Here is a 21,336-nt window from a genome sequence, read left to right on the forward strand (position 1 = left end):
AGCTAGCATGACAGTTCAATAAAAGACAGCCTTTTAATTCTTGAAATAGCAGTTGGAGTTTTTCCCCTAATTAAGAAAATATTTTAATGCTGATCATCTTTTTGTGTCATACTGTTTTCTTTTGGAGACTCTTCCCCCAGGAGAACACTGATGGTTTCAGGCATCCATTGTACTCACAGTGAGATCCTGTGAGTCCATTGTGAATGAGCCTTGTGCTAAATTTTCATCATTTGAGAGAAAAAAGTCTAGGGGTTTGAAGAATGTCAGTGATTTGAGAGGAAAAGATTATTTTGTATCAAATCTTATTTGTATCCCATAATCCTGTAGTTTTATAGTTCTTATAAACTCCAAACTTGGAAAACCTAGTGGCTGAAAAGTGACATTATATGGAATTACCTTTATTCACGTCTGTATTTTAAGTGACTTAGCTTGCTGAGGGGTGGAGGGCAAACTAGCAAAGAACTCTTCACGTGAACTCATCCATTATGTTTGGTAGGCTATTTTGGTAATTTACAAAGACATGAAAATATATTACTTTTTTCATCGTTTGTCATTTCTGCAGAATTCAGGGAATTTTTCTAGTGATGTTAACTCTGAGTAAGTTCCTAGAATTATATAGATGAGTGTTTTGGGTTTTAAAAAGGAAGTTTTCTGGGGCGCCTGGGAGACTCAGTGGGTTAAGCCTCTGCCTTCGGCTCAGGTCATGATCCCAGGGATCCAGCCCTGAGTTGGGTTCTCTGCTTGACAGGGAGCCTGCTTCCTCCTCTCTCTCTGCCTGCCTCTCTGCCTACTTGTGATCTCTGTCTGTCAAATAAATAAATAAAATCTTTAAATAAAGTAAAATAAATTTTAAAATAATAAAAAAATAAAAAAGAAGCTTTTTTCATGTGTTATATTCTGTAGATATGTTTGAAGGATATCTTTCATCTCTAAAGAATTGTTTTTTTGTTATGTATTATCATATAACATTGCTCACCACAAGAAGGTGGAGTTAACATACTTACCCTTCCTGTGCTTTGTACAGGAATGAATTTATGGCTTAACCTGGGAAAGGCAGGTGGCTTCCTCGTATGTCTGATTATTAGATTTCTTTGCCACCCGTATTTCTCCCCAATCTCTCTATAACCTATGAAAAGAAGTTACTCACTAAATAGAGGCTTTTTGTTTACTTTTTGATCATTTCCTTTTTGATCTTCTCCAAGAATTTTTGAAGTTAAAAAAATAAGTTTTATATTAATCAGAAAAGATAAAAACACCATGTTGATTATTCCACTGAAGGAATGTATTCACCACTTCATAGTACATATGTGACGCTATGTAAAGACATATGTTTAAACTGTGTTTCTAAGAGTGCTAATAATTCCTGAGTCGGAGTAGAGTTATTTCAGTGAGCGAAGGAGTTCACCGCAGATGCTATAGGTCCCATGCTCTGTAAAGTCTCATGTGTAAAAAGTAGGAGTTGCAGGTACATGTTATCTCAGTGAAAGAATGTGTTCACCACACTGTGGTGCATGTAGCACACTCTAAAGTTACATAAAAGATATTTCTAAGAGGGCTAGTGGGAAAAAAAATCATGCTGAGAAGGTTATAAAAACAACTCTGGGATAAAAGGTATCAGGTGATCATAAAAAATGAAGATAAACATATATAGTTGTGTCCAAAGAAAATGATCCCAAACCTATCCTCTATCAGACATAATCACTGTATACATTTTATTAAATTTCCTTCTGATGTTCTCTTTATGAATATGAACATTTACATGAAATTTTGCATTTTACATAAATGGGATCACACTGTATGTGTTGTTTAATAACCTTCATTTCCCCCTCTGCCATGTCAACATCTTGCTGTAAGAGACCTACCTAATTTTAATGACCTTATTTTATTTAATCTGTCCTACCGATGGACACTTAAGTTGCTTCCAGCTGTTGCCTCTCATGGGTAATGCTTCAATGAATATCCTTGTGTCTTCATCTTTTTGTCCTTTATCATGACCTCTTAGGGTGAATTTCCAGAAGTGAGGTACATATTTATACAGATTGCAAAGCTTCCCTTAAGAAAGGTCATTTAGGGGGCGCCTGGGTGGCTCAGTGGGTTAAGCCGCTGCCTTCAGCTCAGGTCATGATCTCAGGGTCCTGGGATCGAGTCCCGCATCGGGCTCCCTGCTCAGCAGGGAGTCTGCTTCCCTCTCTCTCTCTGCCTGCTTCTCTGTCTACTTGTGATCTCTCTCTGTCAAATAAATAAATAAAATCTTTAAAAAAAAAAAAAAAAGAAAGAAAGGTCATTTAGGTTTATGTTCCCACCAATAATATCTGATTTGTAAACCAGTTTTACTGAGTCTGAGGAAATGACTCCTTTTCAGTCTTTGCCAGTCTGATGGTTTAAATAAAATCCCCTTTTCCTTTTTTTGGCATTCTTTTCTCTTTACTTGCCTTTGAATGTATTTTACTTTTTTAGATTGACTTTTCATTTCTGTCTGACTTCATATTGGAGTAATTAATGCACAAGAAGAGATCCAGTTTTCTTTTTCCAAGTAGCATGCCAGTCATCTCAGTAGTCATTTATTGACTAATATAGTTTTTCTTCATCAATTTGGATCATTAGAAATAAGTATAAGAAAGAAAAAGAAGTGTTGGTTGGAAGGTTATCTCTTCTGTTTCTCAGTGGAGTGCACAAGTTTCTCTGGAACAGCTCTGTCCAGAATGATAGCTACTAGCCACATGTAGCTAATGAGCACTTGAAATGTGACTAATTTAAATTGAGATATGCTGTAAGTATAAATTATACACTGGATTTCGAAGACATAGTTTTAGAAAAAGGTAAAATATCTCACTAGTACTTTTGTTTTCATGTTAGAATGGTAATTTTGTGGTATATTGAACTAAAATGCGTTAAAATGAACTTCACCTGTTTCTTTTAATCTTTAAGATGTAGGTATTAGAAAAATTTTGTGGTTTTTTTTTTGTTTGTTTCTGAAAATTTTAAGATACATATGTGACTCATCTTTCTATTGGAAAACACTTCAAGAATGAGAATCTGCAAACTACCTGTTTTTATATGGCCTGTAAGCTAAGGATGGTTTTTATATTTTTAAAAGTTGTAAAAATACACATGCAAAAAAAAAATGCACATGCAAGAAGAATATGTAGCAGAGACTATATGTGGCCCTCAAATCCCTTTGCAGAAAGTTTGTTGCCTCCTGCTTTAAAATAGTCTTCTGAGCTACTCATGTAGCTTCTGAGACATCCAGTGACAAAGGAGGCAGTCTCTATGTTTGCTAGACCTAGCTAATTCTTAAGTTTGCTTTTCTTTTTTTTTTTTTTTTAAGATTTTATCCATCTATCTGACAGACAGAGATCACAAGTAGGCAGAGAGGCAGGCAGAGAGGAGGAAGCAAGCTCCCCGCCGAGCAGAGAGCCCGATGCGGGACTCGATTCCAGGACCCTGGGATCATGACCTGAGCAGAAGGCAGGGGCTTAACCCACTGAGCCACCCAGGCGTCCCTTAAGTTTGCTTTTCAATGGAGTCAAATGCTTCCCTGCAACCTTTACCCTATTGATAAATTGTGTCCTGTAAAGTAAAATAGAATAAATTACCATTGTGACATCTGTCTCTTGGTACTTTTTAAAAGACTATTCATTTCTTTTTATGTCTTCTCTTTTCAAAGATAGATATTTTCACTTCTCTCAGACGTACCTTATGTCTAATGGTTTCCACATCACCATTTTTTTTGTTTTCCTTTTCTGTGTATATGTCATGTTTACAATATCCTACTTAAATTTGTTACTAAGAATTTAAAAGAAAACCAAATCAGGTATGAGCAGTACAAATTTTAGCAGTTCTGTTAACTCCATGGTTTTTTGGTGCCATTCCTATATATCAGCATAATAATATAAACTGTAGAACATGGTGCCTTTATTTTATACCTGAGGTTAAGTGTTGAGAGGGGTCAGTGACAGCAAAGCCAAGAGGAGAATCTGGATGTCCCAATTCTGGTTCATAGAGTGGATTGCCTTCCCTGTGATTAGGGGTTAGGAAGAGAAATAATAATTATACTGTTGGCTTCTTTTGTGTTTTGGCTTTCAGCTAGTGTGAAGGTTGACCTGACTGGGGAGTACCTAAAGAGATATGGTGTTATTCTAAGATTGAAGTAACTTTCAGAATCCATGCCCATTGCTTTGAATGTTGGGACCATCTAAGGAGTTCACTGCAACTGTTCTGTGCCTTCTTAATAATGCCCCCTTGCTCTATTTCTACTTTTCCTTAAATTCCTTAGGTTTTAATACAGGTCCACGCCTTCTTGGGAATGCCCTTCATGCTGAGTGAACTTTTCTTTAGGTTACCTTAGATTGGCTATTACCTGTAGTTTGTTTGGCTGTCCATTTTGGTTTACGTGTAAATAGAAAGGAACCACTCCCTATTGAGCCCTTTGGCCTTTTTCTCAGAAAGTATATGCCTAATGAAATACGCATTCATTCATCTGGCAGGTTTACCTATACAAATATAGGGTAGGGTTTGTAAAACCATGACCATTTCGTGGACTGTGGAGAGCTTAAAATCCATGTAGAGAAGCAGTGACCGGGCACATCAGTTGTCCCTCTAAGTGTTGTTGGGCCAACACAATGGGAGGTAATGGAATCTGGGGCTCTCTGCAGCACAAAGACCACTGGGGTATTTGATCAGGCATTTGAAGATATGCAAAATCCTGTGGATCAGTTTATCTGTAGGCCACAAGCAGGTGATTGCTCGTTGTTCTCCAGAGCAACACCAAGAACAAGGAAAGGTGGAGGAAGGCATGGAAGTCGGAATGTGTGTTTTCATAATCTAGTCTCAGACCTCATAACTTATAATCCTGTGGAGGAAGTAAGAAATTAGTCAACCAGTCAAAAAATAAACAGAATTACAAACTGTGATATTTCTGTAAAGGGCAAGTAGAGAGGCAGTGACTCTGAAAAGGGGGCATCTTTTTAGAGTGCGGATATGGAGAAAGCTTCTCTAAGAAGATGGCAGTTAAGCGGACCTGAAAATTGAGGACTTAGCTAGAAAGTTAAGGAAGCAGGTTCCAAGTGGAGGAGTACCATATGGGAATGACTGAGTATGAAAGGGCTTTAGTATCTTTGAATAAAAGAAGTGTGGTTGGAGTGTTAGGAGAAAATGATGCAAAAGAATGAGGCTTGAAACAATAGGATTTATTTTTCTTCCCTAAATTGATTTCATCCCCCAGAGAGAGTAGATATGAAGGCATTTGTGTGGTGTTTGTCTTTGGGATGGTGGAAGAATCGAGTTGGGTCAAATAGAAATATCATTTTAAAATACTTTCAAATAGCTATTGATAAAACTGAAGCAAAGTCTTGCTTTGTGTTTCCTGCATTTAGTTCTTGATGATGAAAAGAAATTGAACTCTAGCCAAACTATTGAGGAAAAGTTTTCCAAGATCATTTTTGCATACTTCTTAGTTCTGGAATAGCAGAGTTGAAATTGCGAGTTCTAGAAAGAGGTTCTTCCAAGTCTTAGGGCATGAGCCCAAACCCACATTCATACAGAATAGTAATCAATGTCACTTATGTTTATAATAGCTTGGGTACAGGGGGTGCCTGGGTGGCTCAGTCAGTTAAGCTTCTGCCTTTGGCTCAGGTCATGATCCTGGGGTCCTGGGATCCAGCCCCACATCGGGCTCCCTGCTCATGGGGAGCCTGCTTCTTCCTCTCCCTCTACGTGCACTCATCGTGCCTGTGCGCACTCTCTCTCTCTGTCAAATAAATAAACAAAAATTTTTTAAAAATAGCTTGGGTACAGGTAATTTAAGATAGTTATTGAAAAGGAATGGTGAGAGAACAGAATAAATGCAGAGGGCTGAAGTCCTGATGCAAGTGATGATGCAGCATTGGGAATATCAATCCATCCAATGTTTGTTCCTTGTCCATCTGTGGAAGAGTCCATTTTTGGCCTTTTGGGGGATCTAGAGAAGCTTACCATTCTTGTTTTTGAGAAGGTTGCAGCTTCTTGGAGGAGACCTGGAAATAAAAGATGTGAAATGCTAAGTAATGGTAAAGAACATGGGTTCTGGAACTAGACTTGCTGAGCTCCTCCACCTATTGTATGACCTTAGGCTTATTGTTTAACCTTACTGTGCCTTCGTTTCATCATCTGCAAAAGAAGGATCATGATAGTACCTACTTCAGAAGGTCATGATGAGGATTAAAACAAGTATGTAAGTTCATGTGGGGTGATTAAAGCAGTCCCTGCATACAGTAGATATTCTGAATGATACTGTTATTTTTATTAAAATACAGATCAACTTCTGCTTAATGACAAGTGAGCAAAAAATATTTTGTGCAGGCAGAAGAGGAACAGATTGCCCTGGGATGTGCAAGACCTTGATCTTCAAAGCTAGGCAGGAAAAGAATAGACAGAAATTTCAGGAGGCTAGAATTATGATAATTAAGATGCTTAACCTTTACTGAGGGCTGCCATCAGCCAGGCATCGGGTTACTGTTTTCTAAGTCATATTTATTCTTCCCAACTGCACAAGGTAGACACCTTTAGTATTCCTATTTTTATGTAGAAGAAGAAACAGAATTAGAAGAGGGCAATTTGTCCATGGTCATGTATTAAATGGCAGAGCTGGGATTTGAGCCTGAACTGGCTGGCCTCAGAGCCCAAGGCTCTTAAATATTGCACTCTACTATTCTCGTTTTGGAGTAAGGATGGCCCAGAGGTGGGCAGTGGGCTTAATTAAGGCAGGATTATGTGGTAGCCTGACGGCCAAGCCTACCACCGAGGCCAAGTAAACAGTGATCAAGAATAAAGGCTCTGGAGCAAGCTGTCTGGGTTGGATTCCTATTCCACTACTTACCATATCTGTATCCCTGAGCTGATTATTTTCCCAAATCTCTATTTTTTAATCTACAAAACGGAAACAATATAGTGTCTAATTCTGGTTTGTTAGGATTGAATAAGAATATGTATAGAGAATACTTTCATAGTAACTAGATATCATTGTAGCCTTTTTTTTTTTTTTTCTAAATCAGGGGAGAGGTGATTGAGGTTTTTTTACTTAATTTTGTTGTTTTAGCCAGAGTCAGAAAAACTATGTAGGAATTTTCTGTAATCCAGTTTATAAGCAGTAATAAGGACCACAAAGACCTAAGATACTAGCACTGAGATGTTACTAGACCAGAGGCAGTAATAGAAGAGTGGTTCTAAACGAGTAGATCATGATGATAGTAGACTTTGATGATAGGGTTGTGCTAAAATTACTTCCACTGAATGGGAGAGTCATGGTACTGTTGAATGTAGGGGAATCGATTGAGAGAAAACAAGTTTGAAAATGTGAAAGTTTGATTAAAGACATGCAGAGTTTGGTGTGTCCTCATATCTGATCTGAGAGGAAATTACTAATAGGCATTGAGATTGTGGTTACGTAGTTTGAAAGAAGAGATGGGCTGGAGAGGAGACCCACATCTTTTGAGAGTCGTCTTTATAGAGAAGAGAGAGAAGAAAATGACAAATAATAAGTAAGTGTTTTAGGAACTAAAAGGAAGAAGAGAACATGTCAGTAGAGATGTGGGTGAGTGAAGGACTAGGAGCATATTTGTGACCTTGGAGGCTAAGGAAAGAAAGTTCAAGAAAGTGTATCAGGACCATCAGATATTGTAGGGTTACTGAGAAGGTCTCCATGGAGCAGTGTGTGCCTGGCTCAGCCAGTAGAGTGTGTGACTCTTCATCGTAGGGTCATGAATTCAAGCCCCATGTTGGGTGTGGAGATTACTTAAGAAAAAAAATTTTTAATTAAAAAATAAATAAAATGTTAAAAAAAAAAAGAGTGCCATGGAATAGAAATGAGTGTGGCCTTCTTGTCAACTACATGATCACAGGAATTTCTATTCTTATCTTAATTCTCGATGTTAGTATTGTAATGAAGTAGGAAAACCAGAACAAAGAAATCAAGTTTGCACTGAATGAGTATTATTTTATAAATAAGAATAATCCTGCCTCCCCAGCAGAACCAGCCATCATCATTTTTTGTTTACTTCCATTCTCTATTCATATATATCCTTTTTTGTGGAGGGTGTAATTATATCAGAAATACAGTTTTCTATCCTCCTCCTTCCCTGCCACGTTACTATATACTTTTCATATTTTTCAAGAGTCTGCCTAACCTGTTGTTACACCTTAATTTACTGGCTTGTTGGTTATTTAGGCTATTATAAATGATGTTCCTTCCTGTTAATATATCCTTGTATGTGGGTTTTTTTTTTTTTCCTTTCATAGGATTCTCTTTAGAATAAATTGGCAGGAGCTTAACTAGAGTAAAAAGAAATGAAATTCTTGATGAGTCCAGATTTGATATCACATGGCTTCCCAAAGCAATTTTCTCTATGATGTTTATGCTAATTTGGACATCTGCAGCACCATTTTTGCTTAGCTCCAAGTTAGATAGATGGTACATTGCAGTGTGGACTTACCTTTTGCCTGGATCTGAAATGTAATGGACCCCCGCAAAAGCCAGAAACCACATTGGTATAAATCTTCTACTTGAAGCATTTAAACCTTTCCTCTTGGGTCACATCTGTTAAATCTTTGGTGTTCATTGACATCATCTCCTATCATTCTCTCCCTTACCCACTCTGGCTACACTGACTTCTTTGCTATTCCTTGAGGTCTCCTCAGGCCCTTCAGGGCCTTAGTACTTCCTTCTGTCTGAAATTCTCTTTTCCCAGATTTCTGAGTGGACGGCTCATCTCTTCCCTTAGACCTCTCCTCAACCGTTACCTTAACAGAGAGCTCTTTCCTGATCTCCTTATCTAAAATGGCAGTACCTCTTACCCTCATTTTATTTCCTTTTCGCTCTCGTTTTATTTTTCTTCAAAGTGCCTATGACCTGAAAAACTGACATGTTTCTCTGTTTTCTAGATTGGAATGTAAGTTTTATAAGAGTAGAGTGTTTTTATGTTTTGTTCACTGTTCTATGCCTAGTACCTTGCATACCTGCCTCAGTGGCTGGCCCTTAGATATTTGTTAAATGAATGGATTTTATCTTTGCAAATGATGAGTTCACTACTTGCTCAGAGAGTAGAAGTCTATCACATTTTAAAGCTGGAAAGTTCCATAAAGATCATCTCATTTTAATATAATCTTTATTTTAAACTGAGATTCGAAGAGGTGAATTGTCTTTTCCAAAGATCATATAGTTTTTATCAGACAGGCTTAGACATGACTGACCAAGAGTTTATGCTATTTTATCTGATGAATTAATTATAAAGGAAGTCATTTTTATTTGTTTGACTAGTGTGTATCATTTGTGGGAAAGGAATATTGGTTTAAACTATAAAATCTGATAGATTATGCTGTTATTTACAAGACTGGATTTTATATAAAAATAAACAACTTCAGTTGTGTGACCCATGGGACACTTTCACAACTTAAAAACAAAAGTGGTCCTTGGCTTTTTCCAAGGACCCTTCATCGTAGGGTCATGAATTCAAGCCCCATGTTGGGTGTGGAGATTACTTAAGAAAAAAAAATTTTAATTAAAAAATAAATAAAATGTTAAAAAAAGAGTGCCATGGAATAGAAATGAGTGTGGCCTTCTTGTCAACTACATGATCACAGGAATTTCTATTCTTTTTCCTGAATTCTTCTGTTCTGTTAGTTACGCTGACATAACAGGGGTATTTCCAAGAGTTGGTTTAGGATGAGGCTGTGGGTCTGAGCTAACCTTTAGCTGTAGCTATGAGCATGGGATTACATCCCATATAGCTCTTGGGTGATGCCACACCATTTCTGGACATGAGTGCACTGCTTTGTAATTGAGTTCTTTGACTACAAGGATCAGAGGTTCTCTTGTACTACCTCAAGTGGGGGATGTGGTAAAAAGTGACAAGGAAAGCCCCAAAAGTAGGAGCTGTGGTAGAACCAGATATCATGGAGGTATCATGCCAGAGAGTGGCAGGCTGCAGGGATCCAAGCCGTGGGAACTGTGAATTTTTCATTGTAATATTCCACCATTATCGTGACTCAGCTCTTCTCTGCCCGTGTGCTCATCTCTGACTGTGCTTCCAGTGGGAAAACTATTTTCATATTTCATATTTCTTGAATTCCAGAAAAAGGGAATCTGATTGGCCCAGTTCATTTTTTATACCTAGCTGTGACATAGGGCCATCCTAAAGACAGTGGCCAGAGAATCTTTGGCTGCTTAGTAAAGAAACAGCTTAGTTCTGCTTCCTTGAACGTGGGGCTGTGAATGTGATTACTAGAAGGATAAGGTGGGCATGACAAGCTTTTATGAGGATAAGTATGTTTATCATGACCTCCTTGGAAGACTAGCCTGTGTCCAAAGTTGCTATCACTAGAGCTAGAAAAATCTCTGCCCACCCTGAGCCGCCTCCCCCTCATTCTGTACAAGCAGCTGCTCTCGATACTGCCAGTGGTCTGAGCTCTTGTGGTGGGGCGGGGGCCAGGGAAAAGAACTGGCATCTCCTGGATAGTCCGTACAGCTGCACTACTGCTGTTGGCAGAGACTTGTGGGACAGAGGTAAGGAGAGCAGCCAGCTGCAGATGTTCGACAGGAGATTGACCACGTGGCTCTGAAACCTTATTCAGAAGTTGGTGATGCTGGCAGTGGAGCGGAGGAGGTCGTCTCAGCCCACTTGAGCAGCCAGTTTCAGTTCTGGCCATCCGGGGGGAGGGGAGGACAGGTTTCGGGTGCACAGCCGGGTGAACAGGAACAGTAACAGGCATGCAGATTTATGCAAGAATAACTCATGCCTTTCGATCTGATGATTCCCACCCACCTTGGGTGAAGGGTGTACTTCTCAGTGGCTGTTTGTTCAGGTGATCATATATTTCTTCTGCGCTGGCTGGCTTGGCTGCTGGTCCTTGGGACCAAGGTCATGCCATTGTGGAAGGGTATATAATACCAGCGTAGTTTGTGAACCTGGCACAAGCCAGGCCACATGGCTTTCAGATTCACTTTGAGGCAGCCAGCTACAGAGATCCTGTTTGAAGAACAGGAAAGAGGACTCTAAATGGACAAAAATAGGTCATTGTGAAGCTGCATCGGCTGGATTCGTGGCATCTGTTTCTTTTTCCTTCAGTTTATCTAAATCTGGCTCTGGAAAGGAAAGTTTTCAAATTTCACATTTTTTTCCCTTGTAGTATAACTTGAATGGAAATAAGTCTGTTGTTTTAGGCCCAGATTCCAAGCTTTTCTACTTTCTGAGTTACATAAACTGATCCAAGTTGGGAAACTCAAGGGTTTTAGCCTGTACCTAACCTTTTGCAGTTTATAAGCTTTTGAGTAGTACTTTGCCTTTTTTTTTTTTTAAAGCAGATCCTGGCTTATAATACTCATGCCCTTTAGTGAATTCTGTATTTTAATTGATTGAAGTTTTCTTTCTCAGAAGGATTTTCTTATAAAAACATGGAAACTGTACTACAGGCTAGCAGGAGTGGTCTTTTTGTTTTGTTTTGTCCTTTTTTGACCTATTATTGCTTTCAAAAGCTTAGCACACCCTCAGTTTAAACTGTTTTATTAAACACCTACCTCTTCTGCATTGTATTGAAATTGAACTGTAAGAGCGAGTCTTTGATTTCAGAGTGCGTGTTGTTTGAGGGACTGTATAGAAAGGAGTAGGCAGAGGAAGGTACCGGTGACAGGACAGGGCCTGAGCAGCCACATACATAATGGAGACACCCAGTACTCTGTCAGAGCAGTATCTGATGCTATGTCCAGACAGAAGTGCTGGGAGTGGGGGAGATGCTTATACAGTGTAGAGAAATCAAAACCACCCCTGATGAGAATGTTCTTTGGAAGAGAGTAGCTCTCAGGAACTGAAATGGAAGGTGCAAATTTGACAGGCTGAGGCAGGGTGAATGTTTTCACAGAGGGTGTAGATTGGGACAGGACTTGCTGACCGGAATTGGATGAGCAAGTGAGACCAAGAGAGGATATATCAGTTGAAAAGGTTTGGAATGGGAAAATGAGAGGATCTGGTGAACAATTTTGAAAGCTGAGAACAAAGACTTGGGTTGTCTTTCAAAATAGGATGGATAGCTTTAGTCAAGGCTTTCATCTTGTGAAGGAGAAATGGTGGCACAGAGAAAACCTATTGGCAGCAGCATCGGGAACTCATCAGAGGAGTATTAAAGTGTAGGAAGGAGGAGAAACTAGATTGTCAAAGTTCAAGCACTGTACAAGCAGTTTGGACCAAAGCTTCATCTGTGTGGAAGTGTTTGTTAGGTTAAAAGTTGTGTGATTCTCAATGAGGAAGAAAAGAACCAGTAGGCAAGAGCTGGGTGTTTGTGGACTCAGACGTGGGCAGTAGTTAGTGTGTGACACTGAGTAAGTCATTTAATCTCTGAACGTCAGTTTACTCATCTGTGTTAATACTAGTCATTGGGTTATTAAATGGATTATGGGAAACAGGGCACATTCATACCAACACAATACTTAGGCTTAATAGGTGTTAAATAATATTAGTGGTCCATGAAAATGTAATGCTCAGTAATAATAAAACTGCCCAACTAGTTTGACCAGTTTCCTCCCACACCCCCAGTCTGAGCTCAGTTTTCATGGTCAGGTGCTTGTTAGAACTGACTGTGACTAGAACTGACAGACTGGCCGATTTCACAAGGACCTCTTTATGTAGGAAATGTGAGGTTACATAAACAGAGCAAGTTTTAAGCCCAAATGCCCCAGGTCACTGCCCTGGATTACAGGACTTTACTAAGAACACAGGAAGTAGATTGCCAGTTTTCAGCTCTGAGGTGGTTCTACCCATCAGACTTGTTTTCTTGTCCATTCCTACCTTCCTCCACCCCCGCCTGCCAAGCCAGAAGTCCACAAAGAAACAGTTACTAGTGCAGTAAAAAAAACACAAGACAGGCTAGCCCAAAATGTTTGAGCCTCAGCCCTATGTAGTGAATATAGTCAAGGAAATATGTTTAGTTCTGAACCCACAGGAAACATTCAGGAATCCGTGGATTTGGGCAGTATCTGCAGAGCCATTTCTACATGTGATCTTAGGCTAATTCCTTCACTCGCAATGGCCTCTATTTTTTTTTCACTCTGTCATGCTGTTAAGATCTGCTATCACCTACAGAAAGACTTCCTGATTTCTCTATCCATGTCTTTTTCACTGAAAGATCTGTCTTCTTTCTGTGAAGTCCAGTTTCTACAAATACTTAAAAAAAAAAAAAAAACTAATTGGGATACTTAATGTGTTCTTCCTAGATTACGGTTCTCTATGTACTTACTCTTCATTACTTTCTTGTACTAGTTTACCAATTCCTTAAGAACAAAGTCTTGCTTATGTTAGTATTCTTCTTTAGTGCCTAGAGCACATAGTAAGTGTTCAGTACATTTTGGAAATCACTTATCTTCATGAATGAATAGGGAATGAACAGGGAATCCAGTTCAGAGAACTATGGTGTTCTCCAGGCAGGAGGCAGGAAATTGATGAAGTGCTTTGGCTCTTCCCACCCACTGCCCCCAATCCTATACTCCAACTAATGAACTCTAGTCTCTGTTTTCCAAGTGAGCCAAACCGTTGACCGACCTTTTGTGCCTGGGCCTGCCCTCTTTCCTGAACTTGGAATCCCCTCACTTCCTGGAAGACTAATTATTGCCCTGCTCATATATGGCCTTTGTTCTATGGCTTTTGCAGATGTTTGGACACCTTTGCTCTTTGTCATTCACCAGTGTTCTGTAGGACACCCTCCCAACACAACACTTTTCATGGTGTCCCTTAGTCATTTATTTATAGGTTGGATTTTTCTGGGACTTGGCTTCTGCTTCTTTGTAGCTTCATTGCTTAGCTTCATGCCCTGTCCCTCATAAATATTTTTGGTTCTATTGAATTGAATCCAAAGACAAAGACTCCTGAGGCAAACCAGGTAAGTCTTCTGACCCAAGAGCCAAGGTTAGCGAGAATGTTTGGAACAGCCTCTGTGCCAAAAAGTGTTTGAACTCGGGCAGCTCTGGCTGGGGAGGTGCCCTTCAGTTCTGTCTAGGAAGGTCACAGGAAATCAGGCAAGCTGGATTCTGTGCAAGGAGAGCGTGCTCTCTCTCTGTCTCTTTCTCTCTTTCTCTCTCTCTCTCTCTCTCTCTCTGTGTCCAGACCATGGATTTTTCCTTCTGGGGCTGATCTCACTTAATCAGAAACTGGCTATCCCTTGGCCAGCTACTGGTCTATGCATGTAGCAGTGGTTTGGGGCATAGCCCTACAAGCCGGAATTGTTTTCCCATTGTAGTTGATACTTGAAACATCTAAATCACTAAGAGCATTAGTTGATTTTAAGAACTATTGGGTCTTTGAAAAATACTAAACGGGGCCCCTGGGTGGCTTTGTCATTAAGCATCTGCCTTTGGCTCAGATTATGATCCCAGGGTCCTGGGATCAAGCCTCACATCAGGCTCCCTGCTCAGTGGGTGCTGAGAGAGAGCCTGCTTCTCTCTCTCCCACTCCCCCTGCTTGTGTTCCCTCTCTCACTGGTCTCGCTCTGTCAAATAAATAAGTAAAGCTTTTTTTAAAAAATACCAAACAGTCCTTGAGAGAAGGGGAGAATATATTACTCTCTTCCCCAGAAAGACCTTGTGGTTTTTTTTCCCAACAAATTTTTATTTTCAAATATTTAAAATCTACAGAAATACATATCAAAATCATGATGAAATACTACCTCACGCCTGTCAGAATGGCTAAAATTAACAACACAGGAAACAACAGATGTTGGTGAGGATGCAGAGAAAGGGGAACCCTCTTACACTATTGATGGGAATGCAAGCTGATAAGGCCACTCTGGGAAACAGTATGGAGGTTCCTCAAAAAGTTAAAAAGAGAACTACCCTATGACCCAGTAGTTGCACTGTTAGGTATTCACCCAAAGGATAAAAAAATACAAATTTGAAAGGGTACATGCACCCTAGTTTTATAGTAGCATTATCAACAAGAGCCAAACTATGGAAAGAGCCCAAATGTCCATCGACTGATGAATGGATAAAGATGTGGCAGAGGTACCAATGGAATGTTACTCAGCCATAAAAAAGAATGAACTCTTGCCATTTGTGACAACATGGGTGGAGCTAGAGTACATTATGCTAAGCAAAATAAGTCAGTCACACAAAGGCAAATGCCATATGACTTCACTCATATGAGGAATATAACAAAACAGACAAACATATGGGAAGGAAAAAAAAAAGAGGGAAGCAAACCATAAAAGGCATTTAAACAGTAGAGAAAAAACTGAGGGTTGATGGAGTGGAGGAGGATGGAGGGATGGGCTTAATGGCTGATGGGCATTAAGGAGCACACTTGTTTGATGAGCACTAAGTGTTATATGTAAGTGATGAATCACTCAATTCTACTCCTGAAACCTATATTACACTACATGTTGGCTGGGATTTAAACAAAAATTGAAACAATTCAAACCTACAAAAAATCTCTAAGAATAAATGCAACAAACACCTATATAACCTTTTTCTAGATTCACCAGTTGTCAGCATTTTGCCACATTCACTTTTCTCTTTTTTTCTCTGTGTGTGTATGTGTGTGTGTGTGAATATCACTTGCAAGTAAGTTGTAGACCTTAGGACCCTTCACTCCTAAGTGCTTCTGGATGTCTCCTATGAATAAGAAATATCCAGATTGTTCTAGTAATATCCTTTAGAGCTGTTTGTTTGTTTGTTTGTTTGTTTTAATCCAAGATCTAAACAGGTAGCCCTAACATCCCAATATAGTCTTTTTTTTTTAAGATTTTATTTATTTATTTGACAGAGAGAGAGAAAGAGATCACAAGTAGAGAAGCAGGCAGAAAGAGAGAGTGTGAAGCAGGCCCCCCGCTGAGTGGAGAGCCCAGTGTGGGGCTTGATCAAGCCCCTGGGATCATGACCCAAGCCAAAGGCAGAGGCTTTGATCAGGACCCTGGGATCATGACCCAAGCCAAAGGCAGAGGCTTAAACCACTGAGCCACCCAGGTGCCCCTATCCCAATATAGTCTTACACTTAGTTATCATATCTCTCTACTGTCCTTTAATTTAGACAGTTTCCTAGGCTTTTTATCTTTTGTATCATTTGATAGGTGTATTTCAGAAGTTTTATAGAATATCACTTAATTTGGAATTATCTGATTGTTTCCTCATAATGAGATTCAGGTAAAACACTGTTAGCAGGAATAGTATGCAGATGATCTGTTGCACTGAGAAGGACATAGTACAGGAGGCACATTAAGTCAGTTTGCCCCATTGTTGGTGATATGAAGTGTGATCATTTGGTTAAACTGTTGTCTCCCAGATTTCTCCATTTTAAAAATGCCTCTTTCTCCCTTTTTAAATACTGACTAATCTGTGAAGTGATACTTTAATAAGAGTATATTAAATATCTTGTATCCCCTTCCCAAATTCACCCAATGGTTTTAGAATCCATTGATGACTCTTGCTTAAGTCAATTATTACTATGATGATGATATTCATTTTATTAAAATCTTACTTAATTTAGTGAGATACCTGCTTTTTCGCTCCCTCAAATGCCTTTTTCTAAGTAGATAACTTATGGGGCGCCTAGGTGGCTCAGGTGGTTGAGTGTCCGATTCTTGGTTTAGGCTCAGTGGGATTGAGCCCCGTGTCTGTTTCAGATTTTCTCTCTTTCCCTCCTCTCACTTTCTCTCTCAAGTAACAAATAAATACAATCTTTGAAAAATAAATACATAAATACATAACTTAGAAATACATTGAAAGCCAGTAAGCATCTTTACTAAATATAACATTTTGATTGACTAAATAAAACTAAATCTAGGGGCACCTGGGTGGCTCAGTGTGTTAAGCCGCTGCCTTCGGCTCAGGTCATGATCTCAGGGTCCTGGGATCCAGCCCCGCATCGGGCTCTCTGCTCAGCAGGGAGCCTGCTTCTTCCTCTCTCTCTGCCTGCCTCTCTGCCTGCTTGTGATCTCTGTCAAATAAATAAATAAAATCTTTAAAAAAAAAAAACTAAATCTAAACTTCTCCTGATGATTTTGAAATTCATCATTTCAATTCTTCTTAATATATGTCTGTGGACTTTAGAGCAAATATATCTGCATAGACCTTAAATTGTAGTACTAAAGCATAGGTGACCACTTTCTGCTACTTAAAACCCTGTGAAATGATCACAGTCACAAAAGTAGCCATAAATAATAAACAAGCCAGTCCTCATTTGCTAATGATAATGATATTCTTGCCTCATCATTTTTAGGCAAGACAGTATAAGTGAATGGATGAAGAATGAGGGCTCTGTAAGCAGACCTGGGTTTTAATGTGAGGTGTCCCTTAACCCCTTGGAGTTTCAGTTTCCTCATCTGTAAAATGGGAATAACACCTGTATTTGCCTCATAGAATTACTGTGAGGATTAAGAGATTGCAGATGTAAAAGTATTTATTATTAGCAAAGTGCCTGGCACACTGTAAGCACTTTGTAACTGGTGTTTGTGGTGGTGAAGTTGGTGGTGATGGTTATTTGTACTAGCGATCAAGTATAAAAAAAATTCTAACATGAAAAATTATGTATTTAAGAGCTCAGGAAGCATTGTTTTTGACAGGTAGCCAAGAACATTTTGGAGGTTGTTATATTTAATGTGTTCTCAGGTATTAAGAGGAAAAAAATTTTTAATTAAATTTACCCTGTAAAAACCTGGCCAAATAAAATGGAATTATCCCACTTAAGTCCCCCTAACCCAACACCTTCCTGTTCCTCTTTACCCCAGAGAAGTGTGGTCAGTCCAGGCTTGTCTAAAAGTCCTTCACTGTTTTTTCCTTCCTCCCCCAACCTATGTGGCACCAGTGAGAAAGCAAACAATTTCCTGCCATCTATTCTGCCCAACCCAGAGTCATGATGGTGATAGTGTTAAGAGTTCCTGTAGCTTCCCCCAGAGCTCATAGTTCCACCCACAGATTGGTTCTGAGCTGAGGGCCTCCCATAGCTCACCACATCTCTGAAACCCTCTCAGCCTCCTTAGGTATGTGGGAAACAAAGTCACCATTTGTGAAACCTGAGTTTTATGATCCTGTTGTCTCTTAGCGGCTCAGAGGGCAAGGGAGAACAGAAGAAGCTGATAATTTTTTGGTCAAGCTTTTTTATATGCCTTTGAAACTAACAGAAGAACCTGCCCTCATAGTGACAGTTTGAGGAGCTCTATTTTTAAGTATGATAGGTTTTTATTTGTTTTTTTTTTTTTTTTTGAAGATCAGTTTATTTATTTGAAAGAGAGAAAGCCCATGCAAGAGTTGGGGGAGGGGTAGAGTCCCAAGCAGACTTCCCACTAAGTGTGGAGTCCAGCACAGGGCTCAGTACCACCACCCTGAGATTATAACCTGAGCTCAAATCAAGAGTCATATGTTCAACTGACTGAACTACCCAGGCGCCTCAATAATAGGCATTTATTTAAAGAATGTATTAGAATCATCAAATAATATCACATCTGATCATTCTCTTTCCTGGTGGAGATGGCTAGTTATATATGAAAAAAAAATTCAGTCACTTTATTATTTGTTTACCGTAATATTTAGTCTATTATTTAAATAAATTTAAGGTTTATCTTTAGTATCTAGATTACTGCTCTTTATTCACCAAACACTTGAAAATCCACATAGAAAATACATAACATTAATTTGAACTCCAATTTTTGTGAGACTGTATGTAAAACTCCATTTGACATATCACACAAATAACTGAAAATGCAGAAAGAAAAATCGACACTTGCACAATATTTACAAAGCACCTTTACGTGTGTTATTTCACAACCTACCCCTCTGTAAGTTAATCAGGACAAATTCTTTTTTCATTTCACAGAGAAAAGAGACAAGACTCAGAAACTTTAAGTTAATATTCAAATTCATGGTTCCACCACTTGTTGGGTTACCTTGATTAAGTTGCTTAATCACTCTATGTGATTTCTTTAACTGTGAAACAACTAAACATAGTGCCTACTTCACAGGGTGTGAATGGATGCACGCACTTAGAATGGTGCCTGGGACACAGTAGATAGATGCTCAGAAAATGTTAGCTATTATTACACATAGCTAGTAAATGTTAGAACTTGGATCCAAATCTAGACCTTCTGACTCCTAGTCCAGAACTCTTTTCGTAGTACCATGTGGAATTTGCCTTTTAGTAAATAATTAATTTAAATTTTCATCTCACATTGACCTTGTTATTCTAGAAGGAATCTTTTTCTACTTTAATTTGACCTTAAATTTCTGAAGATCAAAAAGGAAATATATTTGAAGGATTCTTCCTTCCTGATTTGTTTTTAAATACTCTTTCTGTTGTCATCTGGGTTTGATTGATCTTGAGGCGTCAGAAGGTGTTTTTAGTAGGTGAAGGTACAATAAAGTTGTTCCATTTGTGATGATTTTGGGTGTCTCTGGTGAATTTTGTTTTGGTTGGAAGGCCTGAGGTATGAAGTAGGGTTGAAGGAAATTGTTGAAGTGGAGTCACACCCCTTATCTGTAATGCTAGGAGAATATTGTCATTACTGAGAATGGCAGCTTGCTGGTCAGGGAGTAGAAATGATTTATTTTAAAAGATTATTTGTTGTAAAAGAGTTATCCTGAAGGAATTGGTAAGGTATTATGAGCCATTCCTTTGGGAAGGAGAAGAAGTTTTTATGGATATTTTTCTTGATATTGGTAGCAAGCTTTTACTTCTGACTCCCCATTGTTTTTACTCTGTATACTGCTCATATTTTTAACATTTATGGCTCTGAGAGAGGCCTGATTGAAGATCTACATGTCTTTGTGGTAGCTACTCAGCTGCTGTGGGGAGATACTCTCCTCTTCTGATGCACAGGTTGAGCTCAGTGCAGGAATTGATGTAGAAGATATCAGAGGGTAGGCAACAATGTGCCAGAAAAATGTAGTCAGCCTGGTGGCCTTCTGGTGGCAAGGAGCTGGAGAAATCCCCAGCTCAGTGAGCATGCCTTATTCCCAGGCAGTTTTGTTTGTTTGTTTGTTTGTTTTTTAAGTAGGCTCCATGGCCAGCATGGAGCTCAGCCCAGGACCTGAACTCATGACCCTGAGATCAAGACACAAGCCCAGATCGAGTTGGATGCTCAACCAACTGAGCAACCCAGACTTCCCATCCCAGGCTTTTTTGATGGATCTGTGCATAATATACACAGATGGGGTCCTCTTCAAGAACAAGATATTCAGTGTGCCTCTAGGACCTTTGTGGGCCATCTGTACCAGGGTTTAACATGGTGAGGCAGGAGGTTTGAGAGGACATGCTGAGACCTCCTCTTTATGATTTGCATGTTTTAACTCACTCATCTCTAATATTCACTTTGGCAAGTGGAATTAATGTTCTCACATTAAATGAAAACACTGAATTTTTAATAGATTCCTTGGGGCTTGGTGATTGTTTGATACTGTTTCCAGTAAAACGAAGATATGAAGAAATGATATTTTTTCTAGTTTTGCTGTTAGGTTTTATTTTTCTTGCCTAGCCACCTGCTGAATCTTTTGACCCATCGAGCCTAGTAACAGAGCCCAGAAAACAGCTCTGGGTACCCCCCACCCATGTAGGCAACCTCCCTGTTGTGTCTACATACCCACTTCTGTGGGCTTGGTGTTGTCCCTGTGCGTTGACTTCTGCCTTTTGGATTGGCCACTCTTGGTGTGTCAGATAGTGGTTGATCTTTTTCCTACTGTGTTTGTTTAGATGGTAGGGTTAACCTTCTTCTGCTATATTTGCTTGGGTGCTGTGTGTAGTAGACAAGGAATTGAGGGAAAGGATTTTTTAAAAAGTATCCATTATTCATTTTCTACTGCTCCTGTCATTATGTGCTGCCCAGGACTCCCAAGAGCATTGTTTCTAGGCCAGTTGATTAACATCTTTGTTTGATGCGTGAGAATCCTCTGAATATGGAGGTTCTTATTCTCCACCATTTACACATTTCTGGCATGCAGCATACCAGGATAGAAGCATATTAGTGGTGGGGTTTTTTTGAGGTCAGTAGTAGGACTGGGAGTGGAGGTGACAGCTGAGAGACTCAGCAAAGCTAGAGGGGTTGCAGAGGAGTTGAATAATTGAGTAGTGAAACTTAGACTAGCTCATGATGGGCCTTTGCCCAGCTGCCATACATGAATCCTGGTATGGCAGCAGATGCCAGAATTAGTCCCTTGAATATCTGTTGACTTGACATTCTCTCAAGTCAAAGTCCTTGCTCCTCTGGGCTGCCAAGGCACTTTGTCTCCATGTATCTGATTCAGCTTTGTAGCAAATAGTTAATTGTTTAAATGTCTATTTAGTAGGAAGTACTCTCCTCCATCTCCATTTTCTCATAATCCATAGAGTGTGTCCCACT

The 21,336-nt window shown here is 39.4% G+C and overlaps 1 protein-coding gene across 8 annotated transcripts in view; it reads left to right on the forward strand.

The window, feature by feature from the left end:
- The window catches only part of CPEB3 (cytoplasmic polyadenylation element binding protein 3), a 189,384-nt gene that overhangs the window by 114,561 nt on the left and 53,487 nt on the right, over nt 1-21,336 (forward strand). The window lies entirely within an intron of this gene.

The sequence above is a fragment of the Lontra canadensis genome, unplaced genomic scaffold (genome assembly GCF_010015895.1).
Source record: "Lontra canadensis isolate GAN:19392208 unplaced genomic scaffold, GSC_riverotter_1.0 scaffold3, whole genome shotgun sequence".
NCBI classification, from domain to species: Eukaryota; Metazoa; Chordata; class Mammalia; order Carnivora; family Mustelidae; genus Lontra; species Lontra canadensis.